At 40.0% G+C, this 24,295-nt stretch overlaps 1 pseudogene across 1 annotated transcript; it reads right to left on the bottom strand.

Moving 5' to 3' along the window:
• Positions 1 to 915: 915 nt before the first annotated feature.
• LOC122545295 (Ig heavy chain C region, membrane-bound form-like) lies at positions 916 to 23,241 on the bottom strand (annotated as a pseudogene). The gene is made up of 9 exons (XR_015758706.1): positions 23,097 to 23,241; positions 22,660 to 22,968; positions 21,397 to 21,465; positions 10,909 to 11,214; positions 7,497 to 7,808; positions 5,227 to 5,535; positions 4,425 to 4,754; positions 1,513 to 1,640; positions 916 to 1,373 (listed from the first exon to the last, which is right to left on the bottom strand). The product of XR_015758706.1 is annotated as an Ig heavy chain C region, membrane-bound form-like (transcript).
• Between the last annotated feature and the right edge of the window lie 1,054 nt (positions 23,242 to 24,295).

Genomic DNA, 24,295 nt, shown 5'->3' with positions numbered 1-24,295 from the left:
AGTCTCTTGTCTCACCTGGAATATTGCATCTAGTTTCAGGTGCCATGTTTTTGAAAAAATGCGAAGTTATGAGATTGGGTGCGTGACTGATTCACAACACTATTCCCGGGATGATACACCTCACCAACTCTGAGAAATTGAGAATTTTCTCCTCTGCTGATAGTTTCCAGACTCTGTGAACAGTTGCTATGATCGGTTCTCAATTCCGTCTTGCGTCATATAGATCCCAATGGCTGAATATTTCAAGTACTCATGAGCTCTGACTTGCCTGATCAACATCAACCTCTGATTTATTATTTTTGAGGGTTGCTGTTCAGTAATATCCCTGTATTAGATAGATCTCAGTCTCATTCCCTGGGATTTGACAGGTGTGGTGTGTCAAATAGATCCCAGGAATTGTGCTCCATGAGATTTCTGTGTGAGAAAAACTCCAGTTCTGACAATAGCCCTTGGATTGTGCACGTGTTGTGTCTGAATACCTGACTGAACGTTGACATTTTTGGCTGATGCATGCTTCGTTCGGCGCTTTAGGTGGCGAGTTATGCATTACTAACCCAGGCTGTCCCGACATTGGGAGTACTTTTAGTTTAGACAGTGTAGAGTAAACTTCCAAACTCTGTTGCCTGCCTTTTAGAGGCTTCTCATTTTATCATTACATGACCTGAGGTCATGACCCTTTGAGCATAAGCGGAAATGTTCTCGAATCATTCTGCCTCTGGAGTGTTCCATCAGGCATATCATGTGAAAGATGTATGTACATTAGTGGGCTGCATGGTAGCGCAGCATTAAACTAAATGACTGGATGAAACACAACCAAACAGAACAACTGAAAGTATTTGGCTGGGAAAGGATTAGGATGTGGGAAAATGTATTATTACTGACTGGCCTTGAAGAAAGAATTAAGCAAACTCAAGGTTAGTGCATATTCATTCGAGATTTATTAATGATTTCAGAAAGCATTTTTATCCAAAAAGTTAATGTAAAAGCTAACAGAAATGAATATAATGGCTGGATGCCACATTGAGATGAGAACACATTCGCTGTGAGGTGGGAATTTTCTGTACATCAGTAACAGTCACAAGAAAGGGAATACAAAGGCTCATCAGAAAGGGTAGGCAACCATTCTGAGTAAGGAACAAATAAAAACAAAACAAATGGGCTTCAAACAATTGGGAAGCTACAAATTCTTCCAACCAACAAACATCGCAAAGATATCAAAGTAAAATCCATCAATAATTGTCTCAGTTACATGCTGATAAACTGAAATAATCTCACTGTTAGAGTCAGCAACAGGACAGATTGTAGATTGGGAATTCAGAGACCTTGATAAGCAGATCAGGAAAATCAAAGGGTCCACAACTCATTCACTTAACCTGGAAAAGATAAATAAAGCAATGACGTAGATATTTATGATCAGGGACTTTCAGATTTAATGTTTATTCAATGGCACACTTAGAGGTTTCACAAAACATATTGGGCTGCTTGGCGTGAGAAAGATGTGATTATTCTCACCTTCACCAGAGTGACGGCAGCGCTGTAGAAAATACTCAGGAAGAACAAGGTGATGAACGTGGAAGCAGTTGTCCAGATGTTGCTGTTATCATCCTCATAGTCTTCAATCCAAGTGCGATCTATTGAATCTATGAATATAAAGCCGAGAGAACGCGTTTAGATTGTTTATTGATCCAGATCGATCTATCTGCATCCAAGTCATATAATTAGAGACCATTACATCTTTATAAAGCAGTCAGGTATTTCTCAAGTGTGACTCTCATCTGTATCTATTAGTGCATTATTGACTCTCAGCAAGAATTTACAAATACTAACTGCACATGTTATTTCTTCATTTTCCATGTCAGAACGTTTTAAATTTTTTTCTTTGAATCTATTATTTAAGGATATTATTATTTGAGGAATGCTTATTACGAATGATCATTTTAATTATATCATTATATTTTAAATATAGGCTGTGACAGCGGTTTAGTTGAAAATTGTGGCCATCACTGAATAAAACTTCAAATGTGATTCTCGTCTTTATGTATTGGTGACTAATTGCTTGGCAAATCGTGAATATAAGTGACATCACAGTCAGGACATTGCTTCATATATTTGTTTGTAAGATCTGTATATTTAGGAATTAGTTTTTGTACGTGTATCCCTTAATTTATTTGATCTACTGCTTGGTATGTTTGGTTTCCCTTTAATGTTTGTGTATGTGGTTATGAGAGTCTCTTACTTCACTCTTGCCCATGTTGGAGTCTGTGCATGAATAAACATATTCCTGATCCTTTACTGCTGGTGTGCTCATGTGTTTGTGCACCTAAATTTTGGTCTTTTCCCAGTGTGTAAGCATCATCATACTAATATGCCACTTCGTTGCTGCCTGTGCTTATCTTGTAATGTCTTTGTGAGTGTTCACTTTTCATTAGTGCTATCTAAAATGTGTGATTATGTGTCTGTTTCAGATCCTACCTAAACTAGGTTATTTTCATGTTTATGCTGAATAAATGTTAGCATGCAATGTTATGTTTTGATGGATGTTTATATTTATATGATGATGTTTGCTTGTGTGGCAATCTTTCCCAAACCATCTCCTGATAAGCTTGTTTGTGCTATTGTTTGTGGATACTTGCTGATCCTTGTGCCCATTATCCTTATTGAATAAATGCCCCTCTATTCGTTAATCTATGCACTTGTGTGTCTGCATGTGAGACTCTGAATTTGTGTGTTCGTGTGATATTGTATACATGCTGATCAATGAGGTTTAAAAATAACTAATTAAGCTGCCTCTGTCATCGTATGTTTGTAATTCTGAAAATGGGAAAATAATGATATTAATATTTATCTCTGTGCACTTACGTGCCTGTGTGAGTTGACATGTGGGAGGACATTTTTCAGAATTTGTATCTGTGTTCATGTGTGTATGTCTGTACGTATTGTGCTGTATATGCATTCATGCCCATTTGTGTGTTACCATGTGTCTATGTTTCTCATGGTTATGTGTGAGTACCCCTGTTCATTTGTGCAAATGATTTTCTTTCGGTGTATGTGAGTTTTTGTATGAGCTTAGGTGAGTGTTCAAGTACCACTTGCATGTGTGGCTCTATGCGAGTATGTGTGTGTGACATCTTATCTATATGCACATTGAAGTGTGCACATAAATATGTGTCTTTAGGTGAGAGCCCATATATGTGTCATTACGTGTGTATTTGCGATCATCTCTCTGCATCTGTTCTTATACCAGACTGCAATTTTTATTATTCTAATTTATTGTTCTAATTTTAATGGATTGCCCATAATTAGATTTGACCTTGGTGGAGAGATACGCGTTTTATGAGCAACTTTCTGTTGCAGTGATAGAATTTCTGTCTCTGAGAGAAAAGGCGTGAGTTCAAATCCCACTGATAACATTTCTGAATATGTTTATTAGAAAATTTCTACTTGTGTTCTGTATGTGAAACAAAATGATATCAGGTATTCGAATACCAGAATTGATCCCATGTGCTCCAGGAAACTGAGACAAAACTATGGAATCCAAACCGGGACGATGCAAACACCAGTTTTCGATAATGGGAATCAATGTTAATCATTTGTTAACAGAGCCAAGCATGTCCAACATGCTTCAAAGGTATTGTTTTGCATGGAAATGTTAAATCTTTGGACAGTAAGCAAGAAGCTGACTGTTCCTGTTAGTAACTGGGTTACATTACAGAGGACATCTACCATGAAAACTCTGCACATGGAGCAAGAGGACAGACCATTCAACGTTCCTCTCCCCTCTGCTCCACGACAACTTATCTGTCGATTCTCTTTGGTGTGAACGTGAAGATACATTCTGTCAACTCATGCGCTGGTGCAAGATCCCTGGAAGTTCCCCAGAAACAAAGGTTACATTCAAACTGTTCTGCACTCTTTACGATTGGTATGTTCCAATCAAATTTAATTTTAAAATGTCTTAAATTTACATTTCCAATTGGTGCAATGTGGCAGTTTAAAACTGACATGAATTTTGTAAGAATGTCCAATCAGGGGAATCAAGAACACCAAGTTCAAAACTTGTGCCCTACTCTTGACATAAAATGGACATTGTCAGATTTTGTCACAGAGGGATTTAGGATGGATAAGGTACTTGGCAGACTCCTGCAATGAGTGAGCCTTACTCTGTCTCTGATCCAGAGTGTATCTGAGCAGAGAACATTAACTGCACAATACATTCGTCCTAGACCTGTTAATAATCCACTTTAACTACACAGATGCAATGTAAGTCAGAGTGAGAAACAATTGATTCAGTATTTAACTCACAACTGGAGGAAAAAAAACTTTATTACTTTTGTTGAATTATTAAATGCAACTTTGAGATTTTTATTGACATGAATTAACAGTGTCCATCAGTGCAAGTGAAATGTTTACGAAACTCGGTTTACCGCTGGATTTATCGACTGTTCTGTTGATGATCTTCAATGGAATCGCTTCATGTCCCACCACACAGGAGTAAGAAGCACCGCTGGCCCACTCCTCCGCTGTAATGGATAACAGGCTGTAGATGAAGAAGGAGGTGTTGTCGCTCTCCGCCATCACCTCAGTGTTCTTGTAGTTACTGGGATTCACCGGCTTGTCATTGTTTGTCCACTTGATGAAGATCTCTCGGGGGGAGAAACCTCTCACTAAACAGGTCAGGGAGAGAAACCTCTGAGCGGAGATTTCTTCTGTTGGTGGCAGGAGGACCGACACTGATGGTTCCAGCGGATTAATCACTGCAGAATATTGGAGACAAATATAAATCAACCAAAACATCCTGAACCAATATCACAATTTCATTAAATATTAAGATAAGCCATTTTTAATTTGGGATTTATTCACTTTCGTTTTCTAAAGGAGCAGTATGGTTCAGTCTGCTCCTTTAGAAAACATTCTGTTCAGTAAAAAAAGTAAAGTTTAATGTGAAAGTTGCCTCCATGTTTCCAGCCCACAACAAGGGCATTCTGTCCAACTGTCATTGCTGATTGTGACGTCACAACCCAGGCTTCTTCCCACTATATCTGATTTAATCAGAATACAATATCCTTTGGTCCATCTTTTTCTTAATCAGCTACTTAGCTATCCTGCCTTCAGATGCATCATTAATGCCCCCAATGGTGTTTGTTCATTACCAATCAAAGCCTGCCATTGATGTAACTGGATCTGGATTACACATGGGATCCTTTGTGTTTTAATCTCACCGCTCACCTTTCTCCTTGTGGATGGAGTCTCTCAGCGGAGTTGGCAGATTCTGATGGTACACCACACATTCAAAAGTAATGCCACTCAGCCAGGCTTCAGTAGAAATGTCCAATTTGCTGATCACGCTGTCGGGATTCTGTCCAGGCTGCTCAGCAATCTCTGATTTCAGAGGCTTCTTTTCTTGTTTCCAGGTCACGTTGACTCCAGAAGGAAGATTGGACACAACGCAGGTTAACGTCACCGTCGCCTCCAGTAAGACTTGTTCTACTGGCGGTGGGAGGATTTTAACGGTGTTAGGGTGGCACTCGGTATCTTCTATGAAACAAAAATCAAAGTCAATGAAAAATGCCCCTTTATGATATAAACACCCAATCTTCAGATTACTTCTTCACAGGGTGAAGACATCACCTTCAAAATGGCAACTCCAACTATTACTGAAACGATGCTTACTATTGTTGATGTATTTTGATCTGTGAAACATTTGTGATGACCTATGACATACCCTGTGTAATTATTCCTAAAGAACACTGGCTTTGTAACAAGTGAAACCTGTGAAAAAAGTAAAATCATCGAAGATCATGTAACCCATGGAATGACCATTCTTTCGGAGTTTGTCTCTCACTTAAGACCATCTATTGATACTTGTGACAAGAGTAATCTGAATATAATGAGTTCATTTCCATGTTCATAACCCTTAGGTGCAAGTGCTGCTGGTCACACTGACTGCCAAATCACATCCCAAATTTTGGACAAATTATAATAAATAATAATTATTCTCTTTGCAGAGTTCTAAAGTGTTACAGGAGCGGTGAACAGCCATGGAAATTCTGTTCATTATATTTAACGTGATCAAAAATACTTTGCGTTATTGGTGTGATGTCATTCTCTAAGTTATGTCATTGTTCCTTGTGGGCTGTGTTTGGAGTAGATCTGAAAACAAGACATTGAGTACAGCATTGGATATCAAGAAGGACACCCATCTCCTTAAGTCTTTCCCTCTATTCAGTTAGTTCAGAACTGGTCTGTACTTTCACTTTATTTACCAAGCTGCATTTTTAAATTTCTTCATAGAGCAGGGGAGAAAAAAAACAAACAAAAGCGTCTTAAATTAATCTACAAACGCGATGGAAATGCACACTAATTTTATAGACATCCACTACTCACCGTGTAAACATCGCCACCCCAAACCAGGCTAAATCAGCATGTCTCGAGTTCCTAGTTCATTCATCCCTATTGTAGCATTCTTACCAGAATTTGTTCTCCTGCCGCATCCACTAATTACAGAGAGCATCTTAAAGCAGCTCAGTGAGATCACGTTTATCCCAGTTCATCAAATGTGATACCCACTTGGTCTGTGGTCTGATCCCATAAATGAAGTTAAAGAGCTCAGTATCAGATAAAAATTGATGTCGTACAATGTCCAAAGCCAACAGGTCATTCCTGAGCAGGGAATGAAGCATTGAACGCATATTGATTTATTTTCAAGTGAGGGTCACTGCATATTTTAACCACGTCATTTTGAGACCCCAACATCATAAGATAGAGGATCAGAATAAGGCTGTTTAGCCAATCCAGAGTTTAGATCAGAATGATGCTGGAAAAGCACAGCAGGTCAGGCAGCATCCGATGAGCAGGAAAATCGATGTTTCGGGCTAAAGCCATTCTCCTGCCTTCTCCCCGTACTAAACAAGAGCCGATCTATTTCTGGCTTGAGTACACACAATGGCCTGGCCTCCAATGCCCTCTGCAGCAACAAGTTCCACAGACTCATCACCCTCTGGGTGAAGAAATTCCTCCCCATCTCAGTTCTAAACGGTGCCCCTTTGACCTGGAGACTGTGCCCTTGGGTCCTAGTCTCGCCTACCAGTCAAAACATCTATTCCACGTTCACTCGACCTCAGTTTCTCAGTATTTTCTATGTTTCAATCAGATATCTATCCAATATCCCCCTCCACTCCCAAACTTATCCTTGAAGCGGCTATTAGGCAAGGATTCAGCACTCTGAATGCCTCTCCCAGCATGGTCAGGCAACAAACTATTTAACAAAGCTCACTGTCTACATATCTATCTTCAACAGAGAGGAAACATGCTTTTCTGACTTGCCAAAATGTTGAATTATGAGCAATGCTAATGTAACACTCAAACTGAAATGAGATACGTGGCATGTTGGGAAACGAGAAGCTGTACTGTGCTGTTTACTACGCCTGATAAATTCATGTGTTTGATTCACATCAGAGTTCAGAATGATTTGTACTCTCTCCGCCTGTGTCTCTTACCCTGGAGTGCGGTGATGTTTTTACTTTGAATGTTCTCTCCATGAGTGACCTGGCAGGTATAAACTGCGCTGTTGAACCATTCACCATAAGGGACCATCAGCCGACTCGTCACCGAGAAGTTCCCGTTCGCCTCACACACGGGAGACGTGAAGAAGCCAGAATCCAAGGGTCGGCCATTTTTCAACCAACTCACGGAGATTGACTTCGGACGGAACTCGATGATTGAACAGACAACGGTTGCAAACTTGCTGCTTGCGATTTCTTCACTGGAGCTCACAGTTAGGAGAAGAGTTGGTTGGAGAATATCTGGACCTTTAGGAAACACATCGCATACATTATCCGACGAATTTCATAACAAATAAATCAGTTCTCATATATCATGGTTTCTTGTGATTCATGGATACAAGAATCATAATTGTGCAGAGTGCTGGAGAAGCTGGGATCCATACAGAAAGATAAGCAGGACAAATGTGAAAGGCTAAATTTAGAGGACACAGCAAGGGAGTCAAGGAGGCACAGAAACAACAGGCCGGTAACATCAGAAGAAAGATAGCAACGTTGGATGGTATTCGTTTTAATGACAGAATATGATGAACAAGGCAGACGAATTACTGGCATAAATGAAGAAATGATGCCGTTGCTATCATGGAGACATATTGAGAGCCGGGCAGGAGTGGCTATTCAATATTCCAGGATTTAGTGCCTTCAGGCGAGACAGGGAAAGATGGAAAATGATGGGGGCGGGGGTGCGCGGTACAGAATGTTGCTTCTGTCGCAATTCTGACAAGAGTATTTTAGGCTGTAAAGAGAAATGAAATCATGGATACCTCCTCAAACAAATGCAAATGGACAGTACTTCAAAACCAAAATACAGCAAACATAACTACTGGGAGAGCACGATAGACCTTACTATAGGTCCAAAAGACCAAGTGCAAATACATGGGCAAATTTCAGAGAAATGTAAATTAAATAGGGGAATGAGAAAAGAGGTTTTTAACTTCCTCAGCATAGGCTTGGATATTCATTTTGTCAAAAATTTAGAGGGAGCACAATTCTGAAAATGCCCCCAGGAGAATATTTTAATAAAGTATGTGTTTAATACAGAGAATTTTAATCCAGACCTTGCAAGAGAGGGGTGAACCTGAACTTAACTTTAGGGAGTGAAGTCGACCCAGTGGGTAAAATATCAATGGTGGAGCACTTTGCAGACAGTGATGGTAAATCAGTTGGATTTCAGATTGTACTGCAAAGGAATAGAAATTGGCCCAAAGTTCTGAAAAGGGGAAGGACAATTTTAGTAAGATCAGGTAATGACTTGACCAGAGTGGCCTGGAAGCTGACACTTATTGGTAAATCTGAGTCAGAGCAGTGTGACACATTTAAGAAAGAGATAGGAAAATCACAGGGTGGCCATTTCCCAGGAAGCCACTGCGTGGGACCAAGAATGCAGCGGGCTCTGGACACCAAAGGGCATGGAGGGTGAGATAAAGAGAAACAAGGGAGGCTTCTGGTCTATACTGAAATCTCAAAACAATAGGAAGTATGGAGTACAGAACGTGCAAGGGGGAGTTTGAAAGACAAAGGAATTAGAAGAGCAAAAGGGACCATGAGAAAATAATAGCAGTCAAAATAAAGGAAAATATTTTTAAAAGTTACAGGCTCATTCATAATAAAAGAATTATTTGGGAATCAGTAATGCCCATTAAGTGTTATTATTGGAGTGGAGCCGGAGGATTAGGTTGTGGTCAAAACGAATGTGTTGTGTCAGTGTTCACTAGTAAGACGGACAAAGTGGGAACAGAAATCATGGAGGAGTGTTGTGATGTAGTTTTCAGAAATTAGGACACATGACGTGATGTTCTGTGTTGTCTTGCTGAATGAAAAGTGGTTATATTTCCAGGGCAGATGAAAAGTATACCAAGCGGTTGAGCGATGCAAAGGATGAAATAGTTGGGTCGCTGACAATAATTTAGAATTCCTGTCTGGCCACAGCAGTTGTGCCGAGTGAGTGTAGATCAGCCAACATTGCACTGTTATGCAGGACGAAGGAAGGGATAAATAATGAAAACACAGATCTGTCAAGCTCGTCTCAGTGGTAAGGAAACTATTGAGAAGTGAAATTAGTCTTCATTTGGAAGATAAATCTACAATTTTCAGCACGGTTTTATTGAGAGGAAGTCATGTGTAACAATTTGATAGTAGTTTTCAGAGAGATAACTCGATGTCCAGAAGATAGCAATAATCAGAGCCAATGGGATCCAAGGTAATTTGACAGATTGGATCCAGAACTGGCTGAGTGGTGGGAGCAGGGGATAATAGTCATCGGGTGACTGCGTGACTGGAAATCTATGTCTCCTGGTGTTCTGTAGGGATTGGTGTTGATTTCTTTGCTATTTCTCTTACATACCAATGATTGAGACTCAAATTTAGGAGGATTAACCAGTGAATTCACAGATGAAATGAAAACTGTCATGTTGGTAAGTCATGAGCAGAATGGCTTTAGATTGCAAGAGGATATAAAAGGGTTGGTTGTATGTGAAGAGAAAAGTTGCAAATGGAAATTATTCTGGATAAATGTAAGGTGATGTAATTCGGCAGAAGAATCTGTGAGGTATGACGTTTTGAATGGTGGAACCCTGGAAAGGCCTGAGGATCTTTGGTGCATGTACCCACCGATCCCCTATAGTACTGTGTTGTCTGGATAAAGAGGCTAAGAAAGTGGGAGGATATTTGCTTTTATTAGCCTACACATTGACAATAAAGAGTGGTGAGACGATACTGGAACTTAATAAAACACTGGTTAGGCCATACTGAAGCGTTGTGTGCATATTATCGAAGGAATGTGATTACACTGAAGGCAGTATTGATGAGATTTGCCAGGATCGTGCCTGGGTTGGAGGGTTTTAGTTATGAAACTAGATTAGATAGACAGGGGTTTTCCTTGGAGCAGAGGAGAATTAGGGAGAAGATTATCATGATGTCTAGAATTATTTTAGGCATAGACAGGGTAAACTGGATGAAACCTTTCCCCTTGATGGAGAGATCAATGCCTCAGGGGCACAGGGTGAAGGTAAGGCCAGGAGGTTCCAAGTGGACCTCAGGGGAAAACAAAATCAAATAGAGGGTGGTGTTAGCCTGGAGCTCAGCACCTATAAGTCATGTAGAGACTGAGCCCCTCATAATAAGTATGAAGTATCCTAGCAAGGGCAAGTCACACAAGGCAATGGATCATGTGCTGGCACATGAGACTGGAATAGTTAGGTGGCTGTTATTGATAGGTGGCTGTTATTGGATGGATAAAAGGGCCTTTTTCCTGTGCTGTATAAGGTGATTCTGTGAAAATGGTTATAAATAATGCCTTGTTCATATTAATCCCAGATGCTCTGTTTATCTCAGTTCCCACAACACGTACCTGGACATGGCATTACTTTGCTCTTGTGTGACCCGCTGTGTTGAACCTCACAGGAGATTTTGCTGGGGCAATCTACCGCTGACTCGGGCAGGGTTAACTGGCTGCTCAGGGTGTAGGTTCCCTTCTTGTTTCTCACTGATGGGTAAGTCTTCAATCCAGTCGTGATTAGCTCCCCACCTTTCTTCCAGGTTACCTTGGTGATGTCAGGGGAATAGTCCATCGCCAAACAACCAAAGATCACAGAACCGGTGTTGTGCTCCTGACAGGAGGAGACCAGGCCATAAAGCGTGGGGAGCGATGGTGTTTCTACAATAGAATGACCAATTGAGCATGTTAATTTCTGTTAATTTGACTTTATCAGTTACTCAAATGTATCCTCAGCTGTAAACGTTTTCCAGTATGCTCCCGCTGAAGTCTACAGTATAACTGGAGTTTGTTTTTGTTTCCTACCAGTTGCTGATTATGATCATTGGTTCCCTCTTTAGAAACATGCCTCGACCTTGACCATTGCCATATAATTTAGGAAAAAGAACATCCTGATCCCTCCCCAGTAACTGTTTGAAGATCTCACCAACTGACACTTTCACTGGATTGTTGTGAAGAGCAGAGACGTTTCACAAAATACAAACCAAGGAAATGCAGATACATCGAAATTCTACAGTGTGTGCAAACAGGCCATTTGGCCCAACAAGTCCACACCCACCCTCTGAAAAGTAACGCATCCAGACCCATTCCCCTATCCTATTATGCTACAGTTAACCCTGACTAATGCACCTAACCTCCCAATCACTGAACACAACATTTGCAATTCCCCCAGCTTGCACATCTTTGGACTGTGGGAGGAAACGCACACAGACATGGGGAGAAAGTGCCAACTCCGCACAGACAGTCACCCGAGGCTGGAATGGAACCAGAGTCCCTAGCACTGTGAGGCAGCAGCGCTAACCACGGAACCAGCGTGCTGCCCCATTAGGTACCGTGCTGCTGGAAATACCCAACAGCTGGCAGTAACCCCGGAGAGAAATCAGAGTGAATCATAGAACATAGAACATTACAGCGCAGTACAGACCCTTCGGCCCTCGATGTTGCGCTGCCCTGTCATACTAATCTGAAGCCCATCCCACCTACACTATTCCATGTACATCCATATGCCTGTCCAATGACGACTTAAATGTACTTAAACTTGGTGAATCTACTACCGTTGCAGGCAAAGCATTCCATACCCTTACTACTCAATGAGTAAAGAAACTGCCTCTGATATCTGTCTTATACCTATCTCCCCTCACTTTAAAGTTGTGTCCCCTCGTGTTTGCCGTCCCCATACTTGGAAATCAGGCCCAGTGAGCCTTCCTCACTTATCAATGCAAGGCAGAATGTTCTTTCGGGGAGCAAGGTCACTGCAGCAGCAGGACAGGCAGGAGCTGAGCACTGGGACTAGGAGGATGGCTGTCACGGCTGAACTCATGCCAATTGTCTGGAAGTTGAAACATCTAATTTACAATTATCTGAATTCTGGAGGCCTCTGAGAAATGGAGGACCATTAAGGTTCAGAGACTTTGGAGTATTACAGCTGAGTATTTACGTAAATATGATTTGAGAAATGAACAAGTAATCTTTAACTTTAATAATGATCAAACTGACACGCAGTTCACCACCAAACCTCATCTTTCAGACTAACCACTGCACTTACTCTGTCTAGACCTAAATTTCCACTCACATTGACAAACCCTACCCTGCTATACACCCATTCATGCCCGGAACACATCCAAGGCAATCCATATTGGTAGTGTAGCTGAGCAGAGAGATCTCGGTGTCCATGTACATAGATCCCTAAAAGTTGCCAGCCAGTTTGATAGAGTTGTTAAGAAGGCATACTTTGTGTTGGCTTTCATCGATAGAGGGACTGAGTTTCAGAACCACGAGGTTAGGCTGCAGCTGTACAAAACTCTGGTGTGGCCGCACTTGGGAGTATTGTGTACTGTTCTGGTCACCACATTATAGAGAGAATGTGGAAGCTTTGGAAGAGTTCAGAGGAGGTTTACCGGGATGTTATTTGGTATGGCGGGAAGGTTTAATGAGGAAAGGATGAGGGTCTTGAGACTGTTTTTGTTTGAGAGAAGAAGGTTGAGAGGTGACTTAATTGAGACATATAAGATAATCAGAGGGTGGACAGTGAAAGTCTTTTTCCTTGAATAGTGATGGCTAGCAGGAGAGGACATAGATGACAGGTGTCAGAGGTTGTTTCTTTACTCAGAGAGTACTAGGGGCATGGAGCGCACTGCCTGCGCTCCATGCCCCTAGTACACTCGCCATAGTACACTCGCCAACTTTAAGGGCATCTAAAAGGTCATTAGATAAACATATGGATGAAAATGGAATAGTGTAGGATTCAGATTGGTTCCACAGGTCAGCGCAACATTGAGGTCTGAAGGGCCTGTTCTGCACTGTAATGTTCTATATTCTATATTGCAAATGGACATATGATCTCAATTCCTTTCACTCATTTACACTCCAGCCGCCCTGCACCTGGCCCATGGTGAATCTGACCCTGACTGGACCTGACACCATCAATTTCACAACCTCTGACAAAAGCCCACTACCCAAGGCATGACCTCAGCCCTTGATCACTGACCTCTCATCTTACCCAAGTCAACCTGTGCACATTGCATCCTAGCTCCTTTCGCATCTGTGCTTTACAACCTACCATTTTGCCAGACTCGAGCTTTGCATTTTGGCAATACATCCACCTGTCACTTCATTACAGTGACCTTCCACCCCCAAAACATCCTGGCACTCTGCCCAGCTCTACACTAACCAGCCTGGCATCCTGCCCACCTCTCCATAAACCAGCCTGGCAAAGACAGACCTCCTGCATTTCAGCTCAAACTACCCCTCACCTACCAAGCACAATTTGACCAAATTATCCTGTGACCATTACCATTTACCTTGATGCCACCTTGCCAGACAGAGTGCATGCAAGCTTACCCAGCAGTCAGCCAACACCTCACAGCCTACCAGCCCAAACTCTCCCACATGCCTAATCTAGCCCCTCACTTGCTCACCACCTTCCAACTTTGAGCCTACTCCACCATAAAGTCAGTGAGTCATAAAGTCGTCAGTGAGTCATAAAGTCATACAGCACAGAAACAGTTCCTTTGGTCCAGCTCATTCATGCTGACCAGAGTTCCCAAATTAAACTAATTCCACTTGCCTGCCTTTGGCCCATATCCATCCAGACCTATCCAGTTCCTGTAGCTGGTCAAATGTCTTCTAAATGTTGGACCTATCTCTACATTTACCACTTCCTCTGGCAGTTCATTCCAATGTTTTGGACAGTTACAACATGAAGCCCTAACTCCTGCACTCAGTGCTCTGACCAATGAAGGTACATATGCCAAACACCTTCAACACACTAGCTACTTGAGACAACACTTTCAAGAATCTATGAGTCTGAACCCTCAGGGTCCTCAGTGTTCAACATCACTACCCAGTGCCCTAACATTAACTCTGTAAGACTCTATGAGTCTGGACCTTCAGGGTCCTGTGTTGAATATCACTATCCAGTGCTCTACCATTAACTCTAAGTTGTGACCTGATTTGTCTTCTCAAAAAGCAACACGTCATATTCATTTAAATTAAACTCCTTCTGCCACTCCTCAGCCCATTGGCCCAGCTGATCAAGATCTCATTGTACGTTAAGATGACTTTCACTGCCAATTATACCACCAATGTTGGCGTTACGTGCAAACTTACAAACCATGCCCCATTCAATGTCTTCATGGCTTTCAACCAATATTGTAGCCTGTTTCCCTTTCTCCCACATATCCGTAGCATTTTTTTAAGGATTGAAGGAATCTATCTCCTTATTGAAATCACTTAATGTTTTGTCCTCAATCAATTTCTGTGGTGGAGAATTCCAAAGGTTCACACTTCTTTTGCTGAACAGAAAACAATCAGGTTCAATGTTATCAGTGTGTTGGGAAGACTGGTGAGCAGCAAGATTAATGATGATCCTATGAATGGAATAGCATTCTAGAGGGGCCGAGATACCTTCTTCAGCTTCCATTTTGCATGCTGATATGTCCCTTCAGCAGCATGTTCCAAAATTGTGATCCTTGAGGATAAGGGCGCACATGCTTGTAAATGCTTCTCCTGAAAGCTTTCCTCCAAATCAGACTTCAACTTGACTCTCGACTAGTTCCCTGCCCGTTTCCTCTTCCTCAATCACAGCCATGGGGCTCACTTCCTAACAGCGCTGTGAATGTGCTAATACCACACAAACTTCAGCAATTCAAATAGGCTGATGACAACTGGTTTCTCAAGGTGATATAAAAAGTCTGACACTTCCACCTGTCTAGACACCTGTCTAGAGATTCAAACAACCGCTGGAAGAATTTAAAATTACTTGTGTGTCTACACAAGATGACATGGTTTCCTTTTGTGTGATTTGACTGTGTTTTCACTGAATGAACAGAGCTATTTCTTAATCATACAATAGGAATGAAGCTTCCCTCATTTTTAGCAAGGCAATCACACATTATATTTCCTTATTCCAGGGAAGTACAGTGTTAAATTAATGAAATATGATGATTGGGATGTTTCAATTGGAAATTGTCAGAGATTTAAAGTTTACTTTCATGAGCAATTAATTCCAGCCTCATTGTGTCACAGTACTCACAGGAATGTCTTTCAGAAATGGTGTCTCCCTTTGTTACGGGCAGTCGAATCAGTAAATCTGGGATAGTTTTTTGCTTGTTAATCAAAGCTGTTGAAGAGTTTTAGCCAAAGGGAGACCTGTGGATTTAGCTCACAGATGCTCCATGATCTAAGTAAGTGGTGGAACAGCTCGAGGGGCTGAGTGCCCTCCTCTTGCTCCGACCTTCCTATCATTGTGTCATTCATTAAGCTAGCACTGGCTGTGAATACTTCTTAATAAAATATTTCAACAAATTAATTGTTTCACACATGCTTTAAAAAAAAACTTCTGTTGATTATTTGGTACGGGATCATTGACATTCTCTATCTGAGTGATCAAAAGAACTTCCACCCACTTACAGCAGCCACTGCACTCTGGAGTGTGTTGTTACTTCATAATAGTTTCTTGTGAAACTACAGCTCGAGATCAGGGCGCTCAAATTCAATGATTCTCTGATATTTAATATCTCTGAACATTTGCAATTTGTTCAAATGCATCTTTTCTCTGAAGAACGTGTTTAATTGAACAGAACTTTTTTCAATGAAACAACAAACTTTAAATGCTTGAAAACCAAAATAAAAGACAGAAATTTCTGAAGAAACTCAGCAGGTCTAGCAGCTCCTGTGGAGAGAAGGCAAGGTTAACCTTTCGCATCCAGAGACCCCCTCTTCAGCAAATTGTTTTCATGTTTTTGGCACAAGAGCTCACACCTGTTGAGATAAACAGTGATTACGTTGGCTTGACTCCTGTTGGAAAATGAATTCTTAGCAGAGGTACTGGATGGTCTGAGATAGCAATTGAAGACCAACTGAAAAGCTATCACCATCTGCAGCAAGTGTTGGATTCAGCAGAACCCCCATCGTACTGAACAATCAAATTCAGCCACAGCACTGGTTTAATATAAGGTAAAACGGCCTAAGAATAATCTCATCAAATATGCTTCGAAAATGATTCATTCTGGATTAGTTATAAATGATATTGTTAGAACAGCATGTCAAAAGCTGAGATTTCTTTGAGCACTTCCTCCATTAACCCCATCTAGCGATGCCCAAAAGCTTGTGAACAAATATTGATCTGGAAAAAGCTGCTAACCACCAAAATTCTGTTTAATATCTAAGAGACACAAGTCAGGACAGCGATTGAATAGATTTCAGTGAGTGGAATTCCAACAAACAGCCAAACATTTCAATCTGCTTTCTTGCACTGAAGTAACCTGATAAGAGATGGTATTACATACCTCTCTAACAGGTTGTAAGTGAACACAGGCCACCTGGCACAGAATCAGGGACCCTACTACAACTTCACAACAGACCTGAACACAATGAGCTCGACACTATCATGGAGAACACAGCCCACCTGTTTTGACAGTACATAAACCATGTTAGTTATTAACACCTTCCAACAATCAGGGATTGTTCCAGAATGTTCGTACAATGAAAGTAACATTTCAACATTTATCCAAGAATACTTTGACAGCAGCTCCAAATTGTTCAAACTCTACGGGAACTACAGAGGAATAAAACTAGGAACTTTGCCATCAATTCACTGTCACTGGATTCCAACCTAGAACTCCCTTCCTCTTTCCCCTGTGAATATTGCTGCACCAGACGGTCTACTTAGTTTGAAAAAGATTAAAATGATTTGAAGTGTAATATGACCGTTGCCAGTGACATTAAAAGCTGATAATAGGTTTTCAAATAATAAGATGCAAAAAAAATTCTGATTCTACATTGTGCCACGAAACATGTCCTGCACAACTGAGGCACAAAGAAAATATACAACATATCTCCCTCGGCCTCACTCAATCAAATATCTCTTGTTGCCAACAACCAATTTCAAAACTCTTCCTATCTGCCTTTTGTTCCTGAAACGTTTGTTCTGATTGGAACAACTTAGTCAGGGCTCTCAATTCTGAGGCACCTAATCGAATATTGTATTTCTGGCAGATAAAAGTGGTTTTGAAGCGTGAGATGAAATTGAACTGTCTGAGATTCAGGAATCCGAACTGGACAATTTACAAATGCTCAGGACCGTTGACAAGTTAGTCAGAGATAGCACTGAAACAAACTGTACAACAGACTTAATACTAGAGGATACATTGCTCAACTCCTCACGTCAAATATATTCACTGTAATTGAACATTCATCAGAGGAACTAACCAGTGGATTAATGTGAATGAGAATGTGTTCACAATGAACATAAATAACCACTGAGTTAATAAACTTAATAAGTCATTGCATTTAACAAAATTATTGAGGTGGGAAATATCGCACAGATCTGGAGGAAATGGATTCTTGTCTAAATTATTTTTACATATTCTTAAAACGTTCCTTGAACTGTGGAGATTTTGCATGCACTGCATAAAGTCAATACTGCATTCCAGTGTGGAAAGCATTTCTCTGGAAGGAATTAGGGCAAGGTCATTTTCGTGTTAACTGCTTTTAATGAACAAAAATGTTTAAAAAGGTATGAATTGAAAACATGCTTCTGTCTGGAGTTTCCCGCTTTAGCGGATGTCTAAGTAAATGTGGGCACTGCTGCCTCACAGATCCAGGTACCCAGGCTCGGTTCCAGCCTCGGGTGACTGCCTATGTGGAGTTTACACAATCTCCCCTCTGTCTGTGTGGATTTCCTCCCACAATCCAAAGAAGTACATGTCAGGTGAACTGGTCATGCTATATTGTCTATAGTGTTAGGTGCATTAGTCAGGGGTAAATATAGGGTAGGGGAATGGGTCTGGGTGGGTTACTCTTCAGAGGGTTGGTGTGGACTTGTTGGGCCAAATGGCCCGATACATACTGCAGGAAATCTAATCTAAATGATTGTCACACTTAAATAATGTGAGCAGATTCCTTCCGATCGCTACATTGCAATAAATTGGTCAAGTATATTAATTAAAATAAATATTACTCTATTTTCAGTGTCTGAATAAACAATGTGATCTGTTATTGTCTAGTTCATGTCTTCTGCAAATTTGTGAACTCTGCATACGTCTGAACACATCGATGTAAAATGAATTCTCTGTTTGCAGCAAGTATTCCCATGATTTTAAGAGTAGAGTTCCTACAGTATGGAAACAGGCCATTTGGCCCAACAATTCCACACTGACCCTCTGGACAGTAAGTAGCCCAGCCAGACCCATTCCCCCTAATTTATATTTACCCCTGACTAATGCACCCTAACCTACACATCACTGAACACTATGTGCAATTTAGCACAGCCAATCACCTGACCTGCACATCTTTTGGACTGTGCTAGGAAGCCAGAGCGCCCGAAGGAAACCCACGCAGACACAGGGAGAATGTGCTAACTCCACACAGGCAGTCACCCGAGGGTGGAATCGAATTTGGGACCCTGGCGCTGTGAGGAAGCAGTGCCAACCACTGAGCCACCATGCTGCCCTGCGAGTTCATGAATGGATTATTTTAATTAATTCGAAATTTGGCCTTGGTCACATAATTCACTATAGCAGTTGTTTCCGAAAGAATGACTCTTCAGTTGACATTTTGTTGTAAAATGTAACTATTTATTTAAAATGCACAGATTGGGAACACCTAAAGCACTGTGCAGATTAAATAATTCAGTTAATGTTTTATTTTTATCCTGCAAATCCAGTTTAATCAGGGACATAACAATTAATTAACTCAAGTTACGTGAAAACTGATCAAAGCAGTGAAACTGATCTGTTCTTCATAAAATTGAGCAGAATTTCCAAATGGTCTTTGCCAATGATCTTTTCCAGCCAGAAAAATATATATGTAGTGAATTGAAAGGTGTTTCTTGATCAATCATAACGCAGTCATGGCATTTTTGCTCAAGAGCAAGAACTATTAGAACACTAGACTTTTGAAATTCTATTTATATTTCTCTATGACTTGTAAACTGTTTAAAGACAGACCTTGTGATTGAGCTAGATAGTTGAGTTCTGAATTTGGATTGTAAAGCATGGATTAGATTAATCCTTAATTATTTATTTGAAGTAAAAATGGCGCCTGAAGGTATCTGTTTTCCCTTCATTTCTAAAACCTTTGCGATTTGCCTTTCACTTAATAATAGGCTTTATGAAATTTCAACTCGCATGCTGATTGCATTGAATGAGGAACCTGCAGCGGTTCACTGTCGCCAACCGTGTTAACATTGCAAAAACAATGTAGAAACCAAAAACGGTTTCCCAAATTTAATGTTACCCAAGCACAGTCCCTTCTCAACAGCTCAACGATCACCAGATCACAACACGGTGTGTTTGCAGCAGAACTAGCTCTGCAAACATTTTCAACAGAACCAAGAACATGATGTAACCTCACCAAAAAAATCTAAATTGAAGTCTAACAAAGCTGCTCAGAATCAAGCAAACTAATGATTAAATTGAATAGAAATAACAAGTCATAACAGCAATCTTGTGAGGGGACTTAACACTTAAAGCTGTAATGTTTCTGGCAACAGTTCAATTTATTTCCAACCTGTACACCCTTCCTGATCATGACAATCTTGTGCAGCGCACAGTAGAGTGGTTGAAGGCATATATTGATTAATCACTTCATTACAAAACAAAATTACTGAATGGACAAATATCACCACATTATAATTTTAAGTTAGTTTCAATTACATAATCTGATCAATTCTGCAGTTTCAGATTTTAGTCCCAATTTTTTATTTTGAATGAGGCTACTCAAAACAAAATTCAGTTAGTTTACAATTAGAACTGAGTTTTTTTTTTAAAAAGTCAATGCATTAAAAACTCATTTTTTTCATTTCTCACACTTGCGGGTTTCTGCCTTAAGTTGTTTTTCAGACCATTACAAATGGATGTAATGTTTTCAATCAAGCAGAGAAAAATGTGTCATATAAGTTTAACAAATGCAGAAATGATTCATGAAAAACAAAAGAACTTCACAAATATTGGTAATGAAAAGTAATCCAGAGAGTCAATCTCCTCACCAGAAAGAAAACACCAATTCAGAAAGCATGAAAACGCAGATCAATTTCACAAACTGAATAAGAATCCAATCAACTCAATTCAACAGAATCAAGGAAAATAAAATCAGAATCCAATCAACTCAAAACAACAGATTTGAATGAAACATAATCAGAATCCAAACAATTCAATTCAACAGAATCAAATAAAACAATTTCAAAAGCCAATCAACACAATTCAACAAAACCAAGTAAAAACAAAGTCAGAATCCAATCAACACAGTTCAAACCGAATCAACCAAAACAAAGCCAAAATCCAATCAACTCAATTCAACAGAATCAAGTAAAACAAACTCAGAATCTCATCAACAGAATGCAATATAGCACCGCAAGAAAATTTTATGACAGTTTCTAACCTGCTTGTCATCAACAAAATTAACAAAATAAATGAGAAAATATAATCAGGGTAAGAACATATATTCAAGAAATGAATAATGATATTTTAGCATATTTTAATCATGTTTGGTAATATCTCGAACATCTTTGAATTCTTAGCGTTTGTTGTTGATAATAAAACTCACAGTCAGGGTGTCACTGACATTAAACATTATTTATAGCTGACTGATTAAGAGACATTAGGTGTTTCAAGTAACCCAACCACACAGAATGCCCATCTGATTAAAAAAAAGAGATACTGACTCCATCATCCCCACCGTAACTATTTGCTGAGCCTTAACTGAAGTCTATAATCAGTCTGAACAAAAATCAATCCGAACCGAACCAAACTCAGCACAGAATCTGAGTTTCATTTAATTCAGAAATTAGTCACATGAATAGAAAGTTTTTAAAAAGTCACTAAGAAAGTTCAAAGTTCTTACCTGAAGTCACTGTCACCATGGTCCCTTGGCCCCAGTAATCAAGATAGTCACAGTGTTACATTCTCTGGACTGGGTCACACAATAACTAGCTCTGTATAAAACAAATCAAAAATCTACCATCATTTTAAATTTTCAGAACCACAGGCAAAATAAAGTCACGATAAATCTTCATCACATAATTGCGCTAGTGAATTCTGATCATTCTTGATAAATTTTAATACTGTTTTATACTTCACAGAGTAACACATGAGCTGATTCTCAAAATCCCCAACTGGTGTATCAATAATTACCCAACACTTTTACAAATTAAATAGTGATACTGGCATTAAACCGCACAGAACTAATACGGCACTGCAAGTTAAGACGGTTTGTAGAAGTAATCACTGACTAGTTTCAAACAATGGAGGCTGAATAGGTTTTTGTATTGATCATAATTGCAGTGTCACCCCAGTTATATCACTGTGAGACACGTTATGTCAAATACTATGACAGACTGTAAACTGTAAAATGCAGATAATTTCTTCACTTCCTAGACAGCAGTGATTCAGACTCCTCTAAAAATGATTCAGTGTGTTATTTCAGCTTTTACGATCCATTGTATTTTGAAAGGTTGGAATACTTTTCCAGGCTTGGTCTGCATTTAACTTGACAATCAACACGAAGAAGGTAGAAAAAAATTATACATTTGTACAAACTAGCACTACTGGATTGCGTTTAAATTGCATCTCACATTATTTCTCGCTCCTGCCATGGTAGAAATCACCAATTTGAGATAAACACTTGTCAGTGGTTTTTGTATGAGGATGTCGCTGTGCACAACACTGTGACCCACTGTAGTATCACAATGATGTAGACCAGTACACTCATTCTCTGTTCTTTACTCCAGGTCTCAATTTTCATTTGAAAGAGCCATTTAGTTCTGATCATGTTTAGAATTGATGCCATAGTTGACATAACAATGAGCAGTGATTTCCTGAGCTGTCAGATATACTAAAACTAACATTTTGTCCGAGCATTTAATTGATGGAAGTGTTAGCAGTACATATGACATGCCCAAAACATTGTCCCATTGTGTCAGCAGTTTGCTAGTTTAAATGGTACATTTCCTCTTTGATAGTTTTGTAAGAGGCAGCCTGAGGTCTGCTTCAGATCGCAGTTGGTATAATTGTATTTAAAACTCGTACTGACCGTCAGTTTATGATGGAATTGACAAAATGTTCCCTCGAGCTGTTTTTGAACGGGTCCAGCCCTGGTTCCTCTCGCTGTGGTCTCTTGCACAGTAATAGATGGCGGTGTCTTCGATCTTCAGGTTCCCCATGTCCAACGCGAAAATGTTGTTTGAAGTGTCTTTGGACGCAGTAAATCGACCCTTAATCGCTGGTGCATAGTAATTGCTGGATGAAGTATAGTAGCTAACCAGCCACTCCAGACCCTGTCCGGGAACCTGTCGGACCCAGCTCATCCAGTTGCTGCCAAGATCGAACCCGCTGGTTTTACAGGTCAGTTTCAGGCTGCCTGCGGGACGGCCAGTCTCTGCCTCTGGCTGGGTCAAAACAATCTCCGACTGGACACCTTTAAAAAAGAAAACAAATAAACTATGAGCATTAATGCTGATGAAATGATAGCTGAGTGTTTTACATTCCAGCTGTCGACTAACATTGAGACAGTAACAAAGAGAGACTTGAACAAAAAACACTCACATGAGAAGAAAGTCAGTAACAGACTGAGAAAAATTGTCGACACAATCATTCTGATAACTTGTGGGAAGCGGTTCTGTCAAGACCTTTCTAAACAAAGCCGACCCAGGAGTGTTGAATTACGGTGTAGTGCCTAGGATTTATATGGCCATCGGAAGGGGCAGGCTTACAGCTTCCGCATGTTGGTGTCCTGCTGGAGGCTGAGACTGGGTCCTGGTATCAGCTTGTACAGCCCGAACACATGGGGTCATGTATTTACATGAAGTTATGCTTAAACATGGACACATACACATCTTGGGATATTTGTTTTGCTGAATAGCTTCTTTGGAAGTAAATTTGAGTAGCTTCAGGTCTGTTTCACATGATAGTTGCATGTATTTTGTTTTAAAAAAAAACAAATTCAACTGGAAGTTATCTCCCTTTATTTCTACATTCATTCACAAGCCGATAAAACTAAAGTTAAAGTTCAAACATATTTCCAGCCAATAAAACAGTTGAGCTTTTCTTCCCTATATACTGCAAGTCTCTGTCGCACTACAAAATAACATGTAATTCATATGAAACATTTCAGAATTCAATTTAGGCAACTGAATACAGAGAGTGTCCAAAGTGATTATATTTAGAATATTCAATTAGAAGTTAACTCCCTTTAATCCTACATTCCACCACAAGCAGATAAAGCTAAAAAGAACTTCAATAATATTATTAGCCAACAAAATGAATGACTTTATTTGCTGTTACTCAAAGTCTCTCTCACATTACCAAATAACATACCATTTCTAATCTGCGTTTCTAAATTCAGTTTAGGCAACCTAATGTGGAGCATGTCTAAAGTGACTATGTTCAGAATGTGAGTGTATGTCACTAAACAGTTTGGACCCGGAGATTAGAAGCACCCCCTTACATTGCAGAATGTCTCTCCTTGCAACTTTTTTTTCAAATTGCTCCGACACTAAAATGCACAGTAAAGGAAAGCTGTGTGCCTGAGAAACAAAATGTGAGTCCGCAGTGATACATAACACCGAGGTAAACTTTTGAAAGAGCATCTAATGAACTAGAACAAGACAGTCCATAAGTTGTTTTTAAAATCCTCAACGTCTAAACCATTGCATGTAACAATCTGGGTACATCAGGAATGTTTGGTTAAATTAGAGAGTATTACAGTAATAATTACCACGAATGTAGGTTATAAACAGTACATT

The sequence above is a fragment of the Chiloscyllium plagiosum genome, unplaced genomic scaffold (genome assembly GCF_037043375.1).
Source record: "Chiloscyllium plagiosum isolate Xiang-an unplaced genomic scaffold, Cpla_swu_hap1 HiC_scaffold_11, whole genome shotgun sequence".
NCBI lineage: Eukaryota > Metazoa > Chordata > Chondrichthyes > Orectolobiformes > Hemiscylliidae > Chiloscyllium > Chiloscyllium plagiosum.
The sequence above is the reverse complement of the archived record's forward strand: the minus strand, read 5'-3'. Positions and strand labels throughout refer to the sequence as shown.